Genomic DNA, 22,505 nt, shown 5'->3' on the forward strand with positions numbered 1-22,505 from the left:
AACGTTAAAGTGGGGTGCTGTTGGAAACATTATGAAGTATGAGCAATGTTTCCAATTAAAGAGAAGTACATATTATTGAAAATGTTCAGCGTTAAATTAAAACAGCATTAGCAGTTGGACTCTGGCTTTGCTTTTAGATTTCAGTTCTCATCAAGAGCCAACTTTCAGTATAATTGTCTTCAGCTTTAATGGGATCTCCACATACTACACTAGTCAACAGGCAATAGCTGTTCAATACTGAGAAGGAAAATAGACGTCGATACAAATCACCAAAACGCTTCAGAGCCAACTCTCTGAGCTCTTGATCATCCAGCAAGGCAATGTGTCGCTTTGGACATTTTGAGGTATCACTCATTAGCATTCAGCGGTCTTCTGCCTATTACTGAGAGCATTTCATCTCCCAGTGTGATTGAAAATATATTTTCATTATTTTTTTACATCTGTCCTCAGGCTCGCCTATCTTCACATTTTTTCAGACTTCTGTTTGTTAAAGTTCCCAATTTATTTAACTTCATCATGTTTTTTCATCACATCATGTGCCAAGTTTGTGCTTCCAGCAATATTCAAAACAGGAGGTCAAAGGCCAAACCTGCTGCAGGAACAGTCAAATGTGCAGTTCTGACATTATTTCGACAAAAACCTAAATTTCTCCTAAAGGTCTAAGGATGAGTGTTCTGCAGCGATGTGTAACTCCCTTTAATCACATTGTTGAGCAGAAATATCTAAAACATAACCCAAGAAACCCTCCACATAAATTTTAAAAAACCTTTCATGAACCTTACAGCTTCCTTCAAAATAAGAAATTATCATAAACATGCACAGATATTGCCTCATAACCAAGAAGCTCAACCAGAACTTTGAAAAATAGTAAAATACTTTCATGCATAATTCACGTCAGGTCAAAACACAAAACAGAAATGCAGAACTGGGATGTGAAATGCATGCACATACTATTAATTCCTCAAGCAATTACTACGTGGAATACACACACAAAAACAGACTCATACTGCCTAAAGCGAGATTCAGAGGCATCCTTCCAGAGCCTGGATCCACAGGCTGAATAATTAGCTTAGAGCCATAAAGACGGTTTCTCAGTCCAACTGAGCAGCCAGAGTAAAGAACACCTCAAAGGCTCAACGTATTCAATTTGCAATCCGTAAGCATGTGGGAAATTATACATTAATTAGGGATATAGTCAAACCAAGCGCCTGATGCAATTACACATCGCCCTCTAACCGCAGAGCCATGACATTTACATTCATATACATTTCCTTCCTTCCTTCTCCCAGATCAAATGAGACACTGGAGTAAAATGCTTGTGAGTGATATACAAACCCCAATCAAGCATTAACAGAGTCACGCTAATGAGGTGGGGAGTATTTTGGAGAAAGCTGGGTTAAAAATGCTTAACAATGGCGGCTGTGCAAAGCTCCATGCATGTGTACGAGGAAGGCAGAATTTGTGGATGATTAATAAGGATACGAGTTTCATGCTGGCCTCAGTGAACGCTCAGGTGAGCCCGAGTCGGTGGCAAGCGCATGAAAAATGAGGGAGGCGAATAAAACTGTAGATCTCGTGGTAATCTTCCATCCATCAAGCTTGTTCTAAGTGTAAGTTATGTCAGGCATATCGCAAACATCAACTGGTTGTTTCTGCTTCCCGATCTTTAGAAACTAATTGCCAGCACCGTCAGATAGAAAGCTCACAATTATTGGTATCTTCAAAGTCTATTTCTGGAGGTTGGTATAAAATAAAAATCTATGCTCCAGTATGATAAAGTGAAAAGGTTAATAACGGCTCTTCACATACCTGTAACATGTAACTAATGTGACTCAGAGCCACCATAAGAAACCTTCCTTGTAAAACGACAATGGGGGTTTTGTTCGAGCTCGTTCCATCTTATTCGAGTCGCTGCTGCAGATAATAACATGTTGAGCTTGGTGAGCTTTTGTCACCAGAACATTGCTGTCATTAACAAATTATGTATGGGTGGATTCATCAAAGTATTTTACTATTTCTGAACACTGGAAAAAAACAGTGTCAGTGCTGATCAGTGTTGTCGAGTCCTCTGTATTTAACCTTAAACTGATTAGATGGCTGTGCATTAACATAAAGAATGTCTTTGATGTAGCTGATGTAAGCATAACTGTCCTGCTGCATTTTTCTCCACTAGATGATGGTGTCCTTGGTTTATTGTTGCAGCGTCTACTGTAATCCATAAGTGTCATGTTGAACTGTATCTCTATTAAATATCTACAACACACTTGTACATTGCAAGTCCTCCTTCTGGGATTTCTTTTCTAAATGAAAAATTGTGTTTGTATTCACTTTAACATTCTTCAATATGTTATCTACCTTACTATTGATGTGCTTCTGGACAACTGGGAAATTTACTCAAAAACAAAAACAAGCCTACACTAAGTTAGAAAGTCTAGCTGGGTTATCAGACTTATTCTGCATGTACTCTTAAAGAACAGCAAAATAAATGTTAAATATTTGATTACAAATGTCTTCTCTGTACCAAGATTGGGTAGCCAACATAGTAAACCAATGAACCACTAAACCATGACTCATCAATATGTTTTCAGTTAATATAAACTATATACTTGACAATGCAACACAATACAGTGATGATGGGCTAAAGGCAGAGTGTCAGAAAGAATAGAAGCTTCTTAAAGAGACAGAGGCACCAAATTGCAAAGTCAAATATAATTTAATTTGTGTTAGATATATATATATATATAGCATTTCATAACAACTGAAGTTAACAGATATTTGATTGTGCTATAAAATGACACCAAGAGTATGGAACATTAAAAATACCCAAACTTTAACTCTAATCCTGTTGCCTTATGCTCAGGACCAAAAGAACATAAGGAGTGACTAAACTGACAAAAAAAAAGTGTTTTCACAGGATTATCAAATCCCATCTTCATAGCAAAGCAAAGTGGCATCAGTTCAAGTTCATGTGGAAGACACTCGTTTTTGCATATTGCCTCAGGCAGTAAACCTTGGCACTGCTGCCAAAAAACACTTCTGCTTTCATGGTGAAGTTCTGAATACTCAAACAGTGAATAACAAGAACCATACATGGCAAGTTTACTCGTCTAGCTGTCTGTTCTGTCAAGGCAGGAGGTGAAGTGCAACCAAAGAAATTACAAGAAAATGCTTCTGCAGGTAAGAAACAAACATTTTACTTGGTTGGAGATGCCCAGATGAGCTGTAATTTTATCTGTCAGGAACAGAGGGGAAACGCTTTCACCGAGTTAACAAGAAACCACTGGAAACTGTCATGCACGTATTTATTCCATGAGTTGTTTTAATAACAGCAGGTGAATTGAGATAGTTACAGTTTGGACTGCAGATGATCTCAGCAAATCTCAAAGCTTATAGCCTTAACATAACAGTGGCAGAGTGCCAGTTTACTTCAGACTAAACAATTAGCAATCAATGGCACAACTTAAAAAAGACACATATACTAACCTAATGCTATTATGATAAGAGTAACTCCAAAATGCATAGCGGTCTTTAATGAAAGATGTTTTCCCTTACAGATTTCTGTGTTGTCATTAAGGAGGATTATTCTCCGATGGACAGAACCGTTCTAGAAAGGACAAAGCATAAAAAAGGAAAGCCAAAAATTCATGGTTCATCAAAATTCCTCCCCTCAAGGAAATAATTTTGTGGAAATAATCTCCCTCCAGACTTAAACTTAGAGGTGAGGAGGAGGTGCTGTGGCAAAAAGTAGTCAGACAGTAAAAAATAACATTGCTCTTTTGGGGACAAAAAAATGAAAAGCCATGAGGTGTGACACTTGTGTCCCCAAAGTCTGATGGGACAGAAGCTTTGCAAATGGATGGTGAGCAAAAGATTTTAACACTTAAAAATAGTCATAATTTCATTTTAGAAATGAAAATGCAGCTCAACCTACCAGCTCCAGAGACAAACATTGAAGTCAGTAGATGAGAGAGATAAACTGTAGAAGATGTACCATTTAGAAAAGCATGTACATCAGAAATAACTTTAAAAAGAGCATCTAAAATGATTAAATGTCATAAGAAAACTTTGTAATGATTTCAAATATTTTATTCTGCCTGTTGTCAGTATATTAACCACACTTAGATTTCCTGACAACATACTGTCAAATATTTAATCCTAGTTTAGGTAAATTCAAGTCAACTGCTAGACTAAGAAAAGTCAAAGATCATTATCTGCTTTATACCTAGAAATGTGTTTGTGTTTTTCTAAGTAAATGGCAAAAAAAAAAAAAAGATCAATTTCTCATAACTCAGTGGATGGCTTCCAAAGAGATTAACTGAAATCAAAATGTGAGCTAAATAAACCTTCCTCTACTGAACTCTGTCATATTACCTGCGCTTTGGGTCAAGTTTGGGGCTTGTTCACTGAAAAAGTTAGAAATGAAAACCAACAGATTAAAAGATCTGTATCAAAACAAACAGGAAAACTGGCATTAAAAATAACTTATGAGCTGTGATTCTACAAAAGATTTTCAGCAAAAAAAGGTAGAGAAAAGAAGTTCTATGTGACTTACAAAACAAAATTAGTAGTTAAACTATTAAAACTCACAATACATGTTAGTTGATAAACAATTTGTAATAAAGTTGTCGACCACCAATGAGCTATTTCTGCTTCTGCAGTCAAAGGTAATAATTCAATTTGTGTGGGGGGAAAAAAGCAACGCAATTACATTATAAGCTAACAAAAAAAAGTGCTGCATTGTTTATGCAGTTGCATTCCCATCTCTATGATGATACCATCAGCTCTTGTTACACTAATAGTCCTCCCCAGATGACACTACCTACATGCAGTCTGACAGTTCGGCAGTCGTCCAGCTGCACTCTGCACACACATTCCTGCCCTTTACAGCTCCCACTGGGTGTCCGCTCGCTCTTTAAATCTTTCTGTCAGCAGACCTAAAATGCTCTGCCAAAATACCTGCTTCATATTTACAATCAGGAACAAATTGCTTTCTTAAAGTGGTTCTCAGACTGTTTATAACCAGTACTAGCTCGGTAAAAGGCTGGTACTCCAAGTGCCACCATGTTGTACTGTCTCTCTGCAGGACTTCACTCAACTTCTTCCAGTCAGATGAAAATAAAAAATATGCACCGTTTGTCAAAATATGTGTTTCATTTTACTCCAGAAGTTGGAATTTCCCAGTTTGTCTATGGACAACATAACTTGGCGGTTTCTACCTGATCCTGACCTTAAAATTTAATATGGCTGTCCTGCATTTAAAACATGGTGATGGCTGCAGTAAAAATTATTTGGCACTTCTTACAATTTGTGTCTAATTGAATCTTTCACACGCAGTTAAATAAAATCTTAATCATCAATTATGTAACACTTTATGGGGTGTTCTGTGCAGTAGAGGTAAAGTGATCGGGGAGCGCCCATCCTATGTTGGATTCCTGACCTTTAACCTTTCCTGCATGTCATCCCTCCTTCTCTGTCTGCCCATTTCCTGTCTGGTGATTGTCAATAAAGGACTCCAAGTGCTGATTCAAGATTCTCTCAGTTTCTCAATCCTGTTCCTGAAGGACCACTGCCCTCCATGTTTTGGATGTTTCCCTTCTCCCTCACACCTGGCCTGAATAAATGGGTGATTAACAGGCTTCTGCAGCACTTGATGGCATGCAGAAGCTAATGTTATCATTTGAATCAGGTGTGCTGGAGCAGAGGCACATCTAAAATATACAGGGCAGGAATGAGAAACACTGCTTCAGCTCATACTCTGAGCTAAACATTTTCTGAACTGATTTTCTCTTTCAGTAATTTCCGTTTTAAGTAAAGATCATTACGTTCTGGCAGGAATTTAACTCCGTAGAATACTCAATTTGCTTTTAGCCTGCAAATAATTAGTACAATTTCTAAACTGCAACTAAAATTACATACAAATAGTTATAGACACTGAGTATTCTAATGGGCCTAAAGTAAAAAGTACTAAAGAAGGTTCTTGGTGTTTTATAATTTTTGGTCGTTGATAGTATTTTGTCTTGCTAAAGAAGAGATAAAATACAATCATTGTTTGACCCATTTAAAAATGTTTAAAAAATTGTATATGTTTCTTGGTGGAAATGTGGCTAAATTTGGTTTAAAAGGGAAAGTTAACATCTAAAACACACATTCTTGAATACTGTACATCCCCACATTTAGCTCAATTTAAAAGGAATAAATGCACTCAAGTAAGATGAGCAAGTAAACATGAGGCCACTTTCAAAACACTTAAGCACAGCTGGCATTTCACTCAACTAAACAGCCACACAATGAGCATTTAGATTTTATGCTAATTTACAAAATAAGACCTTTAAAATGCCATTTTTCTTTTACATTCGTTTTGATCTTTCAGAGTCGTCTTGTTTCAGAGTTTATAAACTTAAACCTTGTCTTGTGAGGTGTTTTCACCTGACAGAACATTATATAATTGGACGTATTTATTAACCCTTATTGACTTTAGCTCCTCAGATGAAAAAAGTCATGACATTTTTTGACACACTGCCATCAGAAAACTCCGATCTTATTAACTCCAAAAGGAACAAAAAGTGTTTGTTTCATGTCTGCAGTGCTGCTGTGTTTACCAATTTGGGAAGATGGAAATGGCTGAATTAACATTGATTTTGGCATAAATTAGTTAATTCAAAAAATATTTGTTTTCAGTATTGCTTATATAAAAAAATATCTTATATTGACAGCCTGACTTAGTATTATAAACATTGCTTTTATTACTGAAAAAGTCGTCTCCTCTGGCTGGTAAAAAATAAAATTGTGCACACAAATGAAATATAGATCATATTACATCGACGCTGTTGAGTTTTTCTGTTAGTAAGAGAATTTCATACAGTCAAACTTTGCAGCAATAACATATTGTTTTTCCAGCTCTAACATCTGTTGCTTCACTGTTAACAGCCAAACATACTTTCCCAATAAAAACTAATCAACAACTATGTTGAAAAAAACACCTTTTCTACTTCCATGCAGCCAGCAGGCTGTGTAGATCTGTCAGTGTGTTCACAGCTCCCTGTGTGTTAGACTGTGACTCAGCACGTCAGCAAAATTCAGCATGTTGATCCTGTTAGCTCAGAGCGCTGACTCTTCATGTGAGACATCACTCTGATCTCTACTTTAGACTAAATGTTCAGCTCTGCGGTATATGAAGGCTGCTGAGGATGTTATGTTGCACCTCTTTCAGAGAACAGTACAGACAAACGGGAGGTTTTGTTTGGCAAGAAAGTTTTCTGGAAAACAATTAACCTGCTTACCATCACTGTGTTATCTCTTAAACGAAAAGGACGTGGCTCCCATGTAAAACCCGGGTTCATCTTGGCCAACAGAAAAAGGTGTGGCTAATGAAAAGCCTCTGCTGTTGCATAGTTTGTGTTTCATTTTGCTGAGAATCAAATTCGATTAGAATGAAAATGAGCCGGTCCCAATCTATGTTCCAAATTATAAAGGAAAGGATAAAGAAAATCTCGGCGAGGGAATAGAGAGCTCAGAGCCGAGCCTGCCACAACAGTTCCAGCTAATGATGCCATTAGTGCTACGGAGCAGCACAATCAATCAGAGAAGTGATTAGCATGGGCATGTAGAGAGAGCCGGACCATTAGTCAGATGTGCTGTGTATAACCTTCAGGACTCTACGTGCTGAGAAGCAGTGTATCGCAGACCTACTATGGGAAATATACAAATGGTCATTATAATGATGTGTAAAACATCATCATTATGTGTTGGGGTAATTCCTAAGGAATAATAATAGTAAAAAAAAACATCAATATGTCATCAAAAATAACATATATTCTGAAGTAAAGGTGCTATAAACTTTCTCAACTTTTTTTCCCCTCCTCTGCTACTTGTAGGATATTGATTGTTTACACTTTTCTCAGCATGATAAAAGAAAGAATAAACTAGTTCAGGCAGGGGATTTATGGTGGAAGAACAGCTGCATTCAGAGATCACAGCAAGCAAGGCTGGGGTGGAAGAAGAGGGAATGCTCAGGACTAGCTATGGGAATCCTGTTAACACATAACAATGGTAAACCACTTGACAGCTTTTCTGTACTTTTCAGGTAATGGTGTGAATTTTATAGTAACTGACCAGATGTGCAGAGTATACAGGGAAACTCTGGATTTAATGCTACGTTACTTCTGATCACAAAAGTAGACACCAAAGGTCAAAACCATGATAATCTCTCATGTAAACCTAAAAAAATTACAAAATGTTATTGAAGTTTCCCAAATGAGTGATATTTTCTATTGCTTTCCCCCAGTATTTTTCAATGTACAAATAAAAACCAAGAACACACATTGGCTGGGGTGATGCTGGACAGATCAACAGGGCCTGGTTTCCTCAATTGTACCTTAGTTTCATCAAACAAGAAAACCTTTTAACTTGCTTCAATCACTGGTTTTCAAAAGAAGCTTTTATGCGTTTTTCACTGGGGAGAAGCTTCTCTATAGAAACCACAATAAAGCCCAGACTGGTTGAAAACTAGTACAACTTCTTTCTTTGTGTTTTGTAGACCTTGCAACAATCTGCTGTGCCTTTCTTCATTATGGTCAATTTAATGTATCACAGGGGTGAATTCAATGTGAAGAACCATCCCAGCAGCAAAAAAGAAAAACAAAAGACATGTGTGTGACATTAGGTGACCATATGTCAACCCGCCACTGCACCTAAACGTCACAGATTTTATTGCGTCAAGTAGCGTCTTAACCTGAGTCAGTCAATCCATTAGAAATTTTACTTTAAATCTGGATGGGAATAAAAGTCTGGATTTGATAAAAAAAAATAATGATGCAAGTTTATTGGGGTAACTAAATAGGGAACTTCTAAAACAAAATGTGTTGTTTTGGGGGGTTTTTGACGAATGAACTGGGGATGAATAAAATATGTGCTTTTTTTCTCATACAACTTCAGAACTGATGAAAACAGAGCCAATAATCAGAATCTTTTGGTTCTGCAAAACATGTAAAAGAAACAGTGAATATATAGAATAATAACTATAAAACCATAAACATGTACTTATATAATAGAGAAAGTTGTTCACCAGAACATGAATGATTCTGTTAGTTTCTGCACAGTCTGCCAAACTGAGACTCCTGGTCCTAAAAGACCAAAGACCAACAGTCATCAAAAATATGAACAGCTTAGATAAACTGGTATTATTGCTCATTCCCACATCAGCAAAAGCGAACAAAAGAATGTGGTTGAATTTAAAACTCTAAAGTGCCAACAGAGAGAAAAGGCTTTTCAAACAATAGCCGCTGAAAAAGATAAAATAAGAAAGTAGGCAAAAGAATCCCCAGCTGTGACTTCTTTTGTTTTATCAGCATTTTTTCCTTTCTTTAGAACACCAACTAGAGGCATTACGCATCTATCTTTAAATTATGAAACTGCTGGTGAAAAATGCTCTAAAGGAAATCAACTCTTTATATAACAGAATGAGTGTCACAGCTAAAGGTATAAATTAATTTCATTTAGAAACTATTACTTGTCAGAATTTGTATAATTGTTTTAAAAAAATGAATGAAATTTAAATGTCAGGTTTTGCTTTGCATTTCTTTCCTTCTACAGTGTGAGTTTGCCACACTTGTGCCAAATCTAAGCAAAGAAATAACCTCCTTTCCCTAGTCATGCTGTAGCTTATGAAACAGCAGGAAGTAGCGGCAAAGCAAACTTTCTGAATTACAGTACGCAGCAGGAGCGGCAGCAGTAGTGCAGCTGTAGGTGGAGACGATTTTACGCTTTCAACGACATTACCTCAACTGCCTTCAACAGATCTGCAGTCTTTGATAATAATTTAGCCTGATAACAGAAACAGAAAGAACAGGTCAACATTTTAACTCTAGAATTAAGGAAGTAAATTGATTGTTTTTGCAAACTGAAAATAACTATGGTGTATAGAGCAGTGGTTCTTAATCTTTTTTGAGGTACTGAACCCACCAGTTTCATATGCGCATTCACTGAACCCTTCTGTAGTGATAAATAAAATATATTTTTTTCCCCCAAATTAAGTCTTCTTAAAAGGTAGAGTTTCTGAGAACAGTTCTTCAAAATATAGTCAGTGTTTTCAGGAAAGTTGAGCTGACTGTCCAGGAACGACCCAAGGTATTTAAAATTTGCCACAGTTTCAACAGGTTGGCCATCGAGAGAAACTGGAACCACTTTAAGATCTTGTTTAGATCATTTAATTAGCTCTACATTCTTAAGATAATGAAAAATTAATAATAAATAATAAAGACTTTGAGGTATTCTGATTTAGGAATGTAATTATATTAGTTGTGTTACCACCCCCACGCCACTAGAGGCAGTACCAACCCCGAAAAGATTCAACTAAAGAGCAGATTTAGAAGTACACCGAAAGCTACAGAATTTGGCAAAAACGGTGAGTTTTGCTGAAGTAAATAAAGACACAAGTTCAAATTCATGCTGAGAGTGGAGCTCCTTCAATCAGGGCTCCTCCACAGCTCTGATTGGCTAAGCAATGTAACGTGATCCTCTGCAGCAAGTGATGGCAAAGTGGGGCGCGTCATTACGACTTTACACAAGTGTGTCTTTACCTCCGCGGCAGAGGCTCCGCCGAACCCCTGAGACCGACTCATCGAACCCCTGGGGTTCGATCGAACCCAGGTTAAGAACCACTGGTATAGAAGTTAAATTAGCTTTTCATTATTCTTAAGGAGGAATGATTTAGCCTTCTAATCTCAAGGTTCATGTGCTGATAAACGTTTTATTCCCTCAAACTTCTGGAGAGTGCTGAGAAGTACATGCATTGGCAGGCTTATGTCCAGCTGTTACCCCAAGGAAATGTTGACCCTTATGGGATTCTGCTTTTAGCAGGGTGCAAGATGAAGATTGCCCTGGCACAGCTGTGTAAGTGCTCCCATGAATTAAAGATGAGTCCACGCTATTCCTCTGGCTCAAAATGACAAGAACAGATTTTCAAATTTGCATTTTATTTGGAGGTTCGTAGGATCTGTCTTTACTTTTACCGGTGCTACATATGTGCCAAATTTACAGTCTTATATCAAGATCTACATAGGCAAGGGAAATACACATCTGTTAGAGATTTATCATTCCTATTTGCAGCACAGAACTTTCTTTAATAATTGATAATCAGGGTCTTGGATTGAAATTTACATCTGGAAATGTTCCTCTTATAACACAGGCAACCATTGTGGATGAGCATTAAATTCTAAAGTAAAATGTGATGCAGCTTGGAATGATTCATTCATGGGTTGTTCTTGTTCATCAGTGTTCTGTCGTCACTGGCACAGAAACATTTGTTGCCTGTGCAACCTCTCATCTGAAAACAAGCAGGAAAAAAAATGTTTTGACTTGTTTTCATTGCATTTGACAAACAGAAGCTCCCAGTGCAAACAACAACAGAGTCTGTTTTATTATTTTTACTAGTATTGTTTTGACCCTGAGGAAGAGGCACTCGGACTGTTGAGGCATAAGAGCAAGGTCTCTTAAAATGGACCAGGTTGGACACAGTAAGATGCTTTATGAAAAATGCTTTAAATACCCTAAGGATTATGGCACATTAAAAGTAAAAAATTATCTCCAGGAGCAAGGTGAGCTGATGGACTATCATATGAAGACAAAGGCAGATGTTTGACCCAAATATAGGCCCTTATGGATGCTGGGCATCTGAGAGAAAAATGGTTAAAGAACAAATAAATGTCTTCAAAGTTGTCTGTCTGGACTGTGCAAGGGGAACATTAACAGAGGACACCAAAAGATGAAAGACAAGAAAAAGAAACGGATCCCAACAGTCCTGGTGGCTTCCATTGTTAGTGGAATGGAAAGAAAGTCCCAGAGGAGACGGTTTATCTATGAGACACTGAGAGCAGATTCCATCGTGATCTGACTGCATTTTCCTTTAGTAGAATAAAGGGGAGTCGGGTTGTGCAGGACTGATGAGCTGCAGCTGTTTGGGAGAAGATGTTTGCAGCAGGGATCCCTCTTGACTGAGGTTGGTCTGTGTGTTGATGACTGGGTCTTTCAGCAGGACAAATGCTGCAGCTCACAACACCCAGTTGGTAAATGACTCCTTTAAGGAGACTAAAATCCTGCATGTCCCCCTGATCCAGGTCCCACTGAAAACGTGAGAGGAAGGGGAAGTTAGGAGATACCTAAAGCAGTGGTTCTTAACCTTTTTTGGGGTACCGAACCCCCCAGTTTCATATGCGCATTCACCGAACCCTTCTCATTCCCCCCCCAGGCGACACACAGAATACTTTGCGGTATTTTGATTTAGTAATGCAATTATATTAGCTGTGTTACCACCCCCACGCCACTAGAGGCAGTAGCAACCCCGAAAAGATGCGACTAAGGACCAGATTTAGTAAAAAAAATTGGTAAAAACTGTGAGTTTTGCTGAAAGACACAAGCTCAAATCCATGCTGAGTGGAACTCCTTCAATCAGTGCTCCTCCGCAGCTCTGGCTAAGCAATGTAACGCGATCCTCTGGAGCAAGTGATGGCAAAGCGGGGCGTCATCACGACTTTACACAAGTGTGTCTTTATCTCCGCGGCAGAGGCTCCGCCGAAGCCCTGAGACCGACTCACCGAACCCCTGGGGTTCGATCGAACCCAGGTTAAGAACCACTCATCCAAAGGCTATACAAAACATATTCAAGACATTTATTAACAATATCATTTTTAGATAATGACATTTCACCTGCTCAGTTCTGCCTATTTTGAGCTTCTTTCAGAATGAGACTTTTTAGGGCCATAAGCTGCTGGCCATGCCCCCCAACTCAATGTTTGATGTGTATAAATGGATGTGCATCAAAATGGCTGCAACCTTACATAAAAATACCTTGTCTTTTCCAGCAGCCATTGTACAGGGCATGATGCAGTAAAACCTGTTGACCAGCTCCATTTGGGGGTGGACGGTTAAAGGGCAGTGACTACTGATTGTTACTTAATAATTGTGACTTCTTAAAATGGCTTGTTTTCTAGATACCAAAAAACACAAATGTATTGCCAGCCATTTTCTGGCTGGATGTTTCTAGAATCAGTTGAGTTCCAAGTGGAAGTGCAAAAACGTGCAAAAAGGACTTTTTGCAAAATAGGTCCCATTAAAGTCTAATTTAATGAAGCAGTCTTTACCAAATTAATCAATGTTTCTACTAACCCAGCGGAAACAGTCGTTTTTTGTTGTTTTTCTTGTAAGTATGGCAACTCATTGGTGTTGAACCCAGTTAGACAAAAGGTCAAGATCTTTCACATTACACCAAAACCATGATTTCTTTACATTTTGGACCTTTTAAAACTACACGTTGCAGTGAAACATTTCCTTCAAAATATGAGAAATACTTCACATTTGCCAGAGAAGGTGAATTTCCTACCATTTTATTTGTAAGTATATGTCCCTGAAAAGTCTCTTTCTAAGAGCTAAAAGGATGTTTCCCTAATACATATTCCATAAAGGTACTTAGGGAACTTTAACCCTTAGAAATGTAGGATCAAGGACGAGGGGCGATGGGAAAAAATGGCATTTAGGCTGTGAGTCATAAAGCCGCTGTTAGAAAAACACATTAACTTTTAAAACTACCTGAATCTCAGATACAGAACAATGCCTTAGCTAAAGTAACCATACGAGGGGAAAAAATGAAAAGATTTGACAAAAAAGCACTAGAGTAGAATACATTTTTAGTCATTTACAACAGAAAAAGAGCAACAACAACTGGAATGCTGCTTCAGGTCAGACTGAAGTATCTCCAGCAGGTTTTGCAATGCGGACACCAGTTTGCCAGACCTCATCACACCAAGCTTTGTTTAAAATCTGGTGTAAAATTCAGTTGACAGCTGTTACATAATAATACTTCAAATGCTAAATACTTACAAACCTAGTGTATCCTTCAGCCTCAAGTCTTTTTCAGATGAGCAATCCAGCTTCAAGTTCCACATATTTGTTCAGAAATCTTAGCTTCAGATTTTTGTCAACCAGGTCATTTCACACACACACAAAAAAAAACTTAACACAGCTTGTCCGTCAGAATGCCATTGAAGCAAACTAATATGCAATTTGCTAAAAAAAAACATACACAAAAAGAACAGCAACTCAAAAGGAGAAAGCATTATTCAGTTCTAGCACATTCTTTATATTCACTGAGATGAAGAGGTCACCAAAGTCAACAACATTCCTCCTCTGCGTGTCATGGTTAATTCACGTCTAATAGATGTGGAGGTTTTTCACTAGAAAACAACTGCAAACCGCTCAGTGAATGCAGAGGAAAGGTCAAAGGACTGAACACAAAATCTATGACATACATAAAACATGAGTCCAACTGATCCATTTGTTGCCGAGATTGCTCAATCTGCATTTAGGGGGGAGACAGAGAGCATTGAAAGCTGAATATTCAACTGACTTGGGGAAAACTGATAGATTGCATTATATTTTCCAGGAAGGCAACCTGAAAAGACTTCAGAGAATGTTTTTTTTTTAATTTGGTGGCCTCCATTTAAAAAAGCACATTTACCTCAAAAGAACTCTCCAAAAGAGATGCGTCACTCTATGGCTGGTCTTTTAAGCAAAAGTGGACAAAACAAGTACCCCTGAATGACAGTTTTATTATTGTATGAATGAGAGAATAATTCCTAGGAAAACACGTGACTGCGCTTTCCATTAACAGCACTGAGTCAGAGTCCTTGATACAGTATACCGACAGTAAAAGCTCCTGGAAAACATGTGAGATCCTAAACTTACTCAGCAAATGCCATTTTGAAAAGTATAGTGACAACACTTCCTGCTCAGGTTGAGCAGGGGTTCTAGCTACGGTGGGGCCGGTTATGATGCAGGACCTGCTGCGGGTCACAGAAGCAGCTTTTTCTATTCCAGAGCATCAGCAACTGTATTTTTACAGAAATCTATCTAAAATATTCAGTGCATCGTTGTGAGGAAAGCTGCCACAGCCTTATGAAGTCCTCATGGTGTAATTTCCAGACATTACAGCAGACTTCTTTTCATGTGCAGAAAGCTCTGTGGTGTTGAAAAATATGACCTCCAAAATCAAATATGTAGGACTTTATAAAAATGAAAACCATTTTGATTAATCATATAACCAGATTACACAGATATAAGCAGAAACAGAAATATTAATACATACTGCAAAACACTGAAGAATGTACTTTAGGAGGATCCTGGTCTTTAAATCTTATGCTATGTTATAATTTAGCATTTGTTGTGGATGAAAACATTTGTAGGCTGAGATGAAATGGTAACATATAGGAACAGAACGGTGGAGTGAATCAGCAAATTGACCTGGAGGCACATGTAGCATGTCTCTTCCATTTGATTTATACTGAGAAAAGCTTTTGTGTGAGTGGAAGTCAGTTAATACTGATCAAATACTTGTGTTGATACAGAGAAACACAAAGTAACTGAGGTTAAAAAGAAAATCAGCAAGTGGTCAAACAACATCCCCACGAATCAAACTACAAAATGATTGAATCGACTGACATCCTCTTACTTTCTTCCCTACATGTGTTGGCTGCGACTAGCACACAGTTTACAGGCTGAGGTAATTCTGTGCAGGGTCAGACAAAGGAATGCAGGTTAAAGCAGTACAATAATTTTATATCACAAAGGCTGTCTGTATCTGGGCCGCACCAACACATGGAGCTCATAAAATCTCCTTGATACGGCACTTGTTACAGAGCCTGGGGACATACTTGATCATAAACCTCAGATAAGGTGGTTGGCTCTGACACAGACGTCCTGACCCTGTTGGAAATTAATAGACAGTGTGAGTGGAGATATGTCTTTAAAGGAAACAGCGGGGTGACAAGATAAAAAAGCTGCAGTGAGCTGTGGCTCATTAGTATAAATAAAGATTAACATTTTTGTAGACGCTGCAGTCCTTTATCAAAATTCAGACACGTCTCACAGAGGTGGCTCAGGGTAAACCCTGGATAATGCAAAGAGATGAGTGACAACAACATTAGTGGGAAGAGAAATGAGCTGAGTGCACCATGTTCCCTACATATATACAGCTCAGCTTTACTGAGCTGCTAAATTCAAAACAAAAAGCTGAGCTTCAACTTTAGTCAAAAGTCATCTCAGAATTGACTTTATACCTGCTTATGCCTTCTGCTTATTTTGATGACATGGTGAAGAACTCAAGTCAAATAAAGTAGCTCTGAAACCTTGAACCCGATTTCTGACCTAATTTTTAAACAATGTCTTTTGATATCAGCAGATGGTGTTAAAAATATTACGGTTAAACTCCTGCTTTGGGACGATGCTAATCCAAACAGATCGCCTCATTCCCTGTTATTTAAAACAGCATAATTAAGATGTTTAAATTAGCTCAAATGTTTGCAGAGATACAGCTATGAATAATAAATCTTCTGTAATGAAGCTGCTTCATCTTCCATTCAAACTCTGAATAAAACTGAGGAAAGATTAAACATTTACTGGTTGAGAAGCTTTTGCTGATGCAACGCTGTGACTCTCCAAGCTGATTTCAAAGTTTTCAAAAACCAAATCACTCTGTCACTGAATCAACCAACTGGCTCTGGCATCAGCCCCGACTCAGCACCTGAACCATTTTGGAATATGGAACAAAGTTCAATAGAAAACATTTAGTAAACATTTTACATCCTGTGTTTATACTTGAGGTTGGGATGTAGACATGCTACATGTGCCTCCACGTCAATGAAAAGCCAAAATAAGAGTATTGAGAGTGTAGAGTCCTTAAAATGCCTTACGATTGGATCATGCGGACAAGGATGCCTCCCTACTGCTTCTGTTGTTAGCTCAGCTGAACTACATTATGGAAAAAAATGTCCACATTTGAACACATTTTTGACAGACCAAGATAAACAACACATTTCTAGTCTCCACATGCAATATTCAGAAAATATATGCATGAGAAAATGTAACAATAAGGATTTAAGCAAATGTGAAACTGAAGTGAGAAATCATTTTCTTTTTTTCCTGACTTCCTATCTGTGGATTTTTCCAGTGCAACCAAAAAGACACACAATATAAAAATATGATCCTGTGTGCTGCTCATTTTATGTGGGAAAATGATGTCCCAGAGCTTTGATGAAATTTCAGGTGGCAAGCAGAAGCCAGCGGAATCGTGTTAGATTAAAAGCATATAGTGTTTCACTCTGCGCTGCCACTTCAGTTTCATCATCAGAGGCTGCATCCCCAGAGTACCAGTTTACAGGCCTGCAAGCCACAGTGGAAAAACAGTGAATTATTCAACAAATGTGTAAAGTGTATGCCTATTTTATTGATATTTGCTTATTGAACGTGTAGCATTTATTTAGCCTTTGCTCTCCTTCTTACACTTTAAAAAAACAATAAAACATCCACGTGTCTTGATGTTCCTGGTGTTTCTCTACTGAAACATGAAAAGGCAACCTTTATAGTACCACAAGCACGTTACATCTTGATACTGTTATCAGCATATTTGACCATCTGCCTAGTTCATCACTTATTTCACACCAACAACAAATTAATTTGTCACTAATGGTCGTCACTCTTCATAACCCCTGCCATGCAAAGCTGCATATTTACATTCTAAAGCTGTTCATCAGGATCGATTAGCCTTCTTTCCTATTAACCTATTAACCACAAATAACATAAAATGGTCACATAACTTTTTGATCTGGATAATAAAACATAATACATGTTGCAAATAAAATGCTTTCCTGCCTACATTTTGTTTTAATTTCATGTAGCATTTCCAAACAATTTAGAAGAACTTCAGGAATTAGCAGTAAACTTTTAAACATTATCAGCACTTACTCCTAATAAAGGGCAACGCAAACCCACCCATGACTTATGGAAACACAATTTGGGTGTTTCCCACTAATGTTTGCAGCCGACATTATTTAGAACAATACACAGCCTTGTTGAACACGGTCATAATGACGGTCCATTCCAGACAGTCTGGGCTACTCATTATCGGTGATTGGGACTATTCTTAGCCTGCTTCACAGATTATTCAGGCCACTGTGTGCTTCAGACGTCAGTGCAGGAGACACATTTCGACTAATTGTCACTCATCAGAAATTTATTTCCTGCGCTGCAGTGAAATGTGTTGCTCAAGCTGTCAGAAAGCCCCGCAGGCTGCAGAGGGCTTAACAAATTCAGTGGTGAAATGCATACTGGGAAAAAAAACAAACTTGAGGAAAGCCACAAAAAACAATAGAAAGAGGGCTAAAGTTCATAAATACCAGATACATTTCTAATATGGGGGAAAAAAAATATTTAGTAATATTGCAAGATACCTGGACCTGCAATTTATCCAAGGAGAAATAAAGTGATATGATTATTTACGACTATTTTTAAAAAAAAAAACTCCTAGTCGACAACAATATTCCAGCACAGTCTTAGCGACATGTAGCACATTTACTGTAACAGCAGGGTACCAATCATAATCAGCTTGTTAGTCTGATTTCTGATTATGCTGTCTGTGCAAGGGGAATATTGATTGAGAGATTAAATTACAGCTCATCGTCTGCCTACTTTAACTGAAACTGCTTCAGAACATTCAGCCATCATGCTTCAACAGTTTTACTTCAACTGTTTTTACTGTTGTGTGTGTGTGTGTGTATATATATATATATATATATATATATATATACTACTAAGAGGTCATTAGCTAGTGGAATATATGTTAAGCTAATTTATAGACAACTCTGGGGTTTATTAAATTATACTCTAAGAATATGCGGAAAATGAAACAAATGTTATGTTTTCTTCAGTGGTAATTTAGAGTGATAATACTAAAAGCAACAAATTAGAAAATTGGAAATTTCAGCAGGTTTAAGGCTGTGCAGCCCGTCACGTTCTAAAGAATCCATGAAAACTGTAGATTTCACTGAAAGGGGATTCTGGTCAGAAGGTTTTGGTACTAACCCTTAACCCTTAGTACCGTATTTTCGGCACTATAAGGCACCTAAAAACCTTCAATTTCCTCAGAAGCTGACAGTGCGCCTTATAATCTGGTGCGCCTTATATATGGACCTATATTGAGCCACAACAGGTCTAGCAACTACGGTAAGCAGCCGCCGACTTCATTTTCCCCCGTAGAAGAAGAAGCGCGCGGTGCATGCTGGGATAGTTGTCAGAACGCTGGTTTGTTAATAAAGTTTGACTGACCTATCTACCTACCGACTGTCTATAATCAGGTCGTCTGCAGGTCATTTAGCACCACGTTCTCCACCAACATGCTGTACGCGAACGGAGAAGGGTGACCATCGTCTGGCCACGCCCCGGCCCAGTCGCGGAAGGCTCTCCTCGCCGACCGGAGTCGGACTGTTTTGTTGACATTCTCTTTAGTGCATCTCCATCTAGTGCAGGGATGTCAAACTCAATTTCACCGAGGGCCACTTCAGCATATTGACCTCCCTCAACGGGCCACATTGACAGTACAAATCAGGAGTGCCCAGGTCCAGTCCTCCAGACTGCAACTTTTACCTGCATCCCTGCTAAAACACCCCAGACAAAAGGTTGACTTCCCTCATCAGCAGCAACTCAGTTCTGTAGAGGCTTATAATGAGTTAATGATCCAGGTGTGTTAGAGAAGGAACGCATCTAAAGTTGCAGATGGTAGCTCTGGAAAACTAGACGTGGGCAACCCTAGTATAAATAAATAATGATAGGGGTGTAATATTATAGACTTTAGGCAAATATTTAGTCTCAGAGGCAACTGAAATCAATTAATAAAAAAAAATCCTTCCTGAATATCATCTCATGGACTCTGAACTAAATGCGTCTTTCTGACCGGGAGCTGACAGCGTGTTGAAGAGATATGGACAGGAGGCTTTGGAGCGTCTGGTTAGGAAGCGCATTCAAAACCTTTGGTTGAAATGGCGCGTTAAACTCAAGTCTCCATTACAGACCAGAGAAAACTAAAGAGAATACAACGTTGTGTTAATCCATTTGAGGAGCCGGCAGTTTATCTTGAGGAAATAAATGACGACGCAAAAGTTAATTAGACTCTAACATGTGCAGTCCGCCGCTGCTCAACCACTGCGGACGCGGCTACGCCGCTGCGAAGGATTAAAAACTGCTGGAAGTAACTCATCCAGCGGATTTAACAAATGGAGCCTTCTTGGTGCACGTTACCCAGGGGAGTGGCGTTCTGGAGGAGCGCTGCTGAAGTAACATCTCTCCGTTTCGGAGAAGCGAAAACACGCAAAAAAATTAAAACTAAAAAAATCCTGGTAAAAGCGCACACCGGACCGCGCACAGGGTAAAACACTCAGAGTTCAGTTGGTCTGTTTGGATCAGACAGATCCAATTGACTGATAGCGCAGATTTTTCTGCAGATTTGAACCAGGAAGAAGTGCGTTCAGACCCCAGTGTGTGAAGTGATGCTAATTTAAGTGAAGTCGCTTAATTTAATTTATTAAAAGTTATTGGGGCCACAGTCAGTGGTTTTTGTCACTACGGAGAAAAATGTAGATGCATTTATCTGCTTAATTTGTGATGGGATCTGGATTCACGGTGAATTTTAACTAAACCGCATAAAATGCGGCTAAATAGCCGATGTTAATATGATTGTAATTTCACGGATAAAAATAGTCCATCACCGATTTTTTTTTATGTTGTCGGTCAAGATAACGGATAACAAAAAAAGTCTAGCGCCACCTGCCGCCCTGACACCAACTCACACACATCTTCATTCACAGTCTTACTTGTAAGTCGATTTTTCTTTTCTTGGACATTTTGATGTTAGTTTGTCGATGTCTGTTTTATTCGCTAATAAAATCAATAAGCAGCTTGAGGTGACTCTGCTGCGCTCTAGTGGCGAGAAGCCGTAATGTTGGTTAATAACAATCGGAATGCATTATGGGAGATGTAGTTTGTAGTCAATTCGTGCTCAAAACCTATTTTAAGTCAATCATGGGTCTATAAAACGCTGGGCGGGCCACATAGAATGACATGGCAGGCCACATGTGGCCCGCGGGCCTCGAGTTTGACACATGTGATCTAGTGGATACATAACGTACCTCCAGCCTCTTCTGTAGCGTCTCTTCTATGTTCCTTATAATGTGACGCACCGCTAAAACAAAACCAATTAAGCAATGTCCCTAAATGCATAATTCTTAAAACAGTCATAACAAATAAATTTGGCACAATAAATAGATTTTTGCACAGTTCACTACATTTGATCCTGAAGTTGTAAACACCAGGAGAAGGTGGATGTTATCTGGTTGTTTTTACTGTTGCCAGCACTGGGTTAACAGACAGGTTGCTCCCAAGTCTGATCTTTTGCACAAAAAGAAAGACATACAACATTAGTCCGAGATCAACACACCGCTATTCGGTGAAATGATTCTCAGAAATTGTAGGGGCCCCTGAAGCCTTGAGTCTGAGGTAGAAAATGTAAATAGATGCTTGTTTCTCCAATAAATAGGCTTTCTGAAACCGAGAGACAAGCATAGCTTGACCCTCAAACTGTTTTATTGCAGTCCCATCTTTCTGTGGATTTCATTCCGTGACTGGAAAGCAAATCGTTTCAGTCATACGACAAGTCGAAGAAAGTCTGTCTCAAATGTTAAACAGTTGTAGCCGATTAAATACTTTAAAGCTTGTTTTCTTTCTAAGTGAAGAAAACAAAAACACTGATCAACATTTTACCCACAACAATTCAGACTAAACTACAGCTGAAACTTGATAACTGTCAGCAGAATTGATCAATGTAATCATTTAATCCACACTTTTGTTTACAGCACACACTTGGCTACAGCTGATGCTAACTGATCAAACATGCAACAGGATCAATAAGTAGCCTGGAGGCCGACTCTGTATAAAAACCGTACACTACTGATCCTGAACACGTAGCAGGGGGAGAAACGAAAGGTTTTGTTTAATGAACTCCTCATCCAGACAAGCTGTTACCGCTGAACAAAATGAGTGCAGGTAGGGGGTCCACTTCCATGTCATGACAGGCAGATGAGAAACATGGGAAAAGCACAGCGAATGGGACGACATGAGATGAAATGACGAAGGAACTGCTGCCTCAAGTCAAACAATTTAACTTCTGTCTCATGGAAGTGGAGCACGTTGTAGGGAAAGGGCGAAAAGTTTCACTTAAATGCAGCCAAACTGACTCTTCATTTTTCATGTTCATTCTGTTCCACAGCAAAAATACATTAATTATGATGGGAAAACTGAATGAACGAACCCGCGCACAGAGCTATTGTGTGTGACAGAGAAATTTAACTCGAGCTGTAAGTTTGTCTCCTGAGCTCTGCCAGCTTCCTGCTAAGAGACTTGCAGAACTTTCATGTGGGTGTGTTTGTTTGAACCCTAAGGGGTCCTCTTCGAACTTATCAACAAAATGAGCACAAAAACAGCCTCTAAAACCTATACTGTTTGTGACAAAAGCCAAGTATCAAAAAAATAAATAAATAAAATCTTTCTTGCTTTTATGGCTTCAGTTTTTCCCCTCATGGTCCTTTTGTTCCTGTAGTGCAGTAACCTTTAAATTCTGCACTGTTTGCAGT

At 38.6% G+C, this 22,505-nt stretch overlaps 1 protein-coding gene across 2 annotated transcripts in view; it reads right to left on the reverse strand.

Annotated features, from left to right (window-relative positions):
- The window catches only part of asic2 (acid-sensing (proton-gated) ion channel 2), a 397,850-nt gene that overhangs the window by 139,663 nt on the left and 235,682 nt on the right, over positions 1-22,505 (reverse strand). The gene's annotated exons all lie outside the window — the stretch shown is intronic.

The sequence above is a fragment of the Poecilia reticulata genome, chromosome 8 (assembly GCF_904066995.2).
Source record: "Poecilia reticulata chromosome 8, P_reticulata-male-v2, whole genome shotgun sequence".
NCBI classification, from domain to species: domain Eukaryota; kingdom Metazoa; phylum Chordata; class Actinopteri; order Cyprinodontiformes; family Poeciliidae; genus Poecilia; species Poecilia reticulata.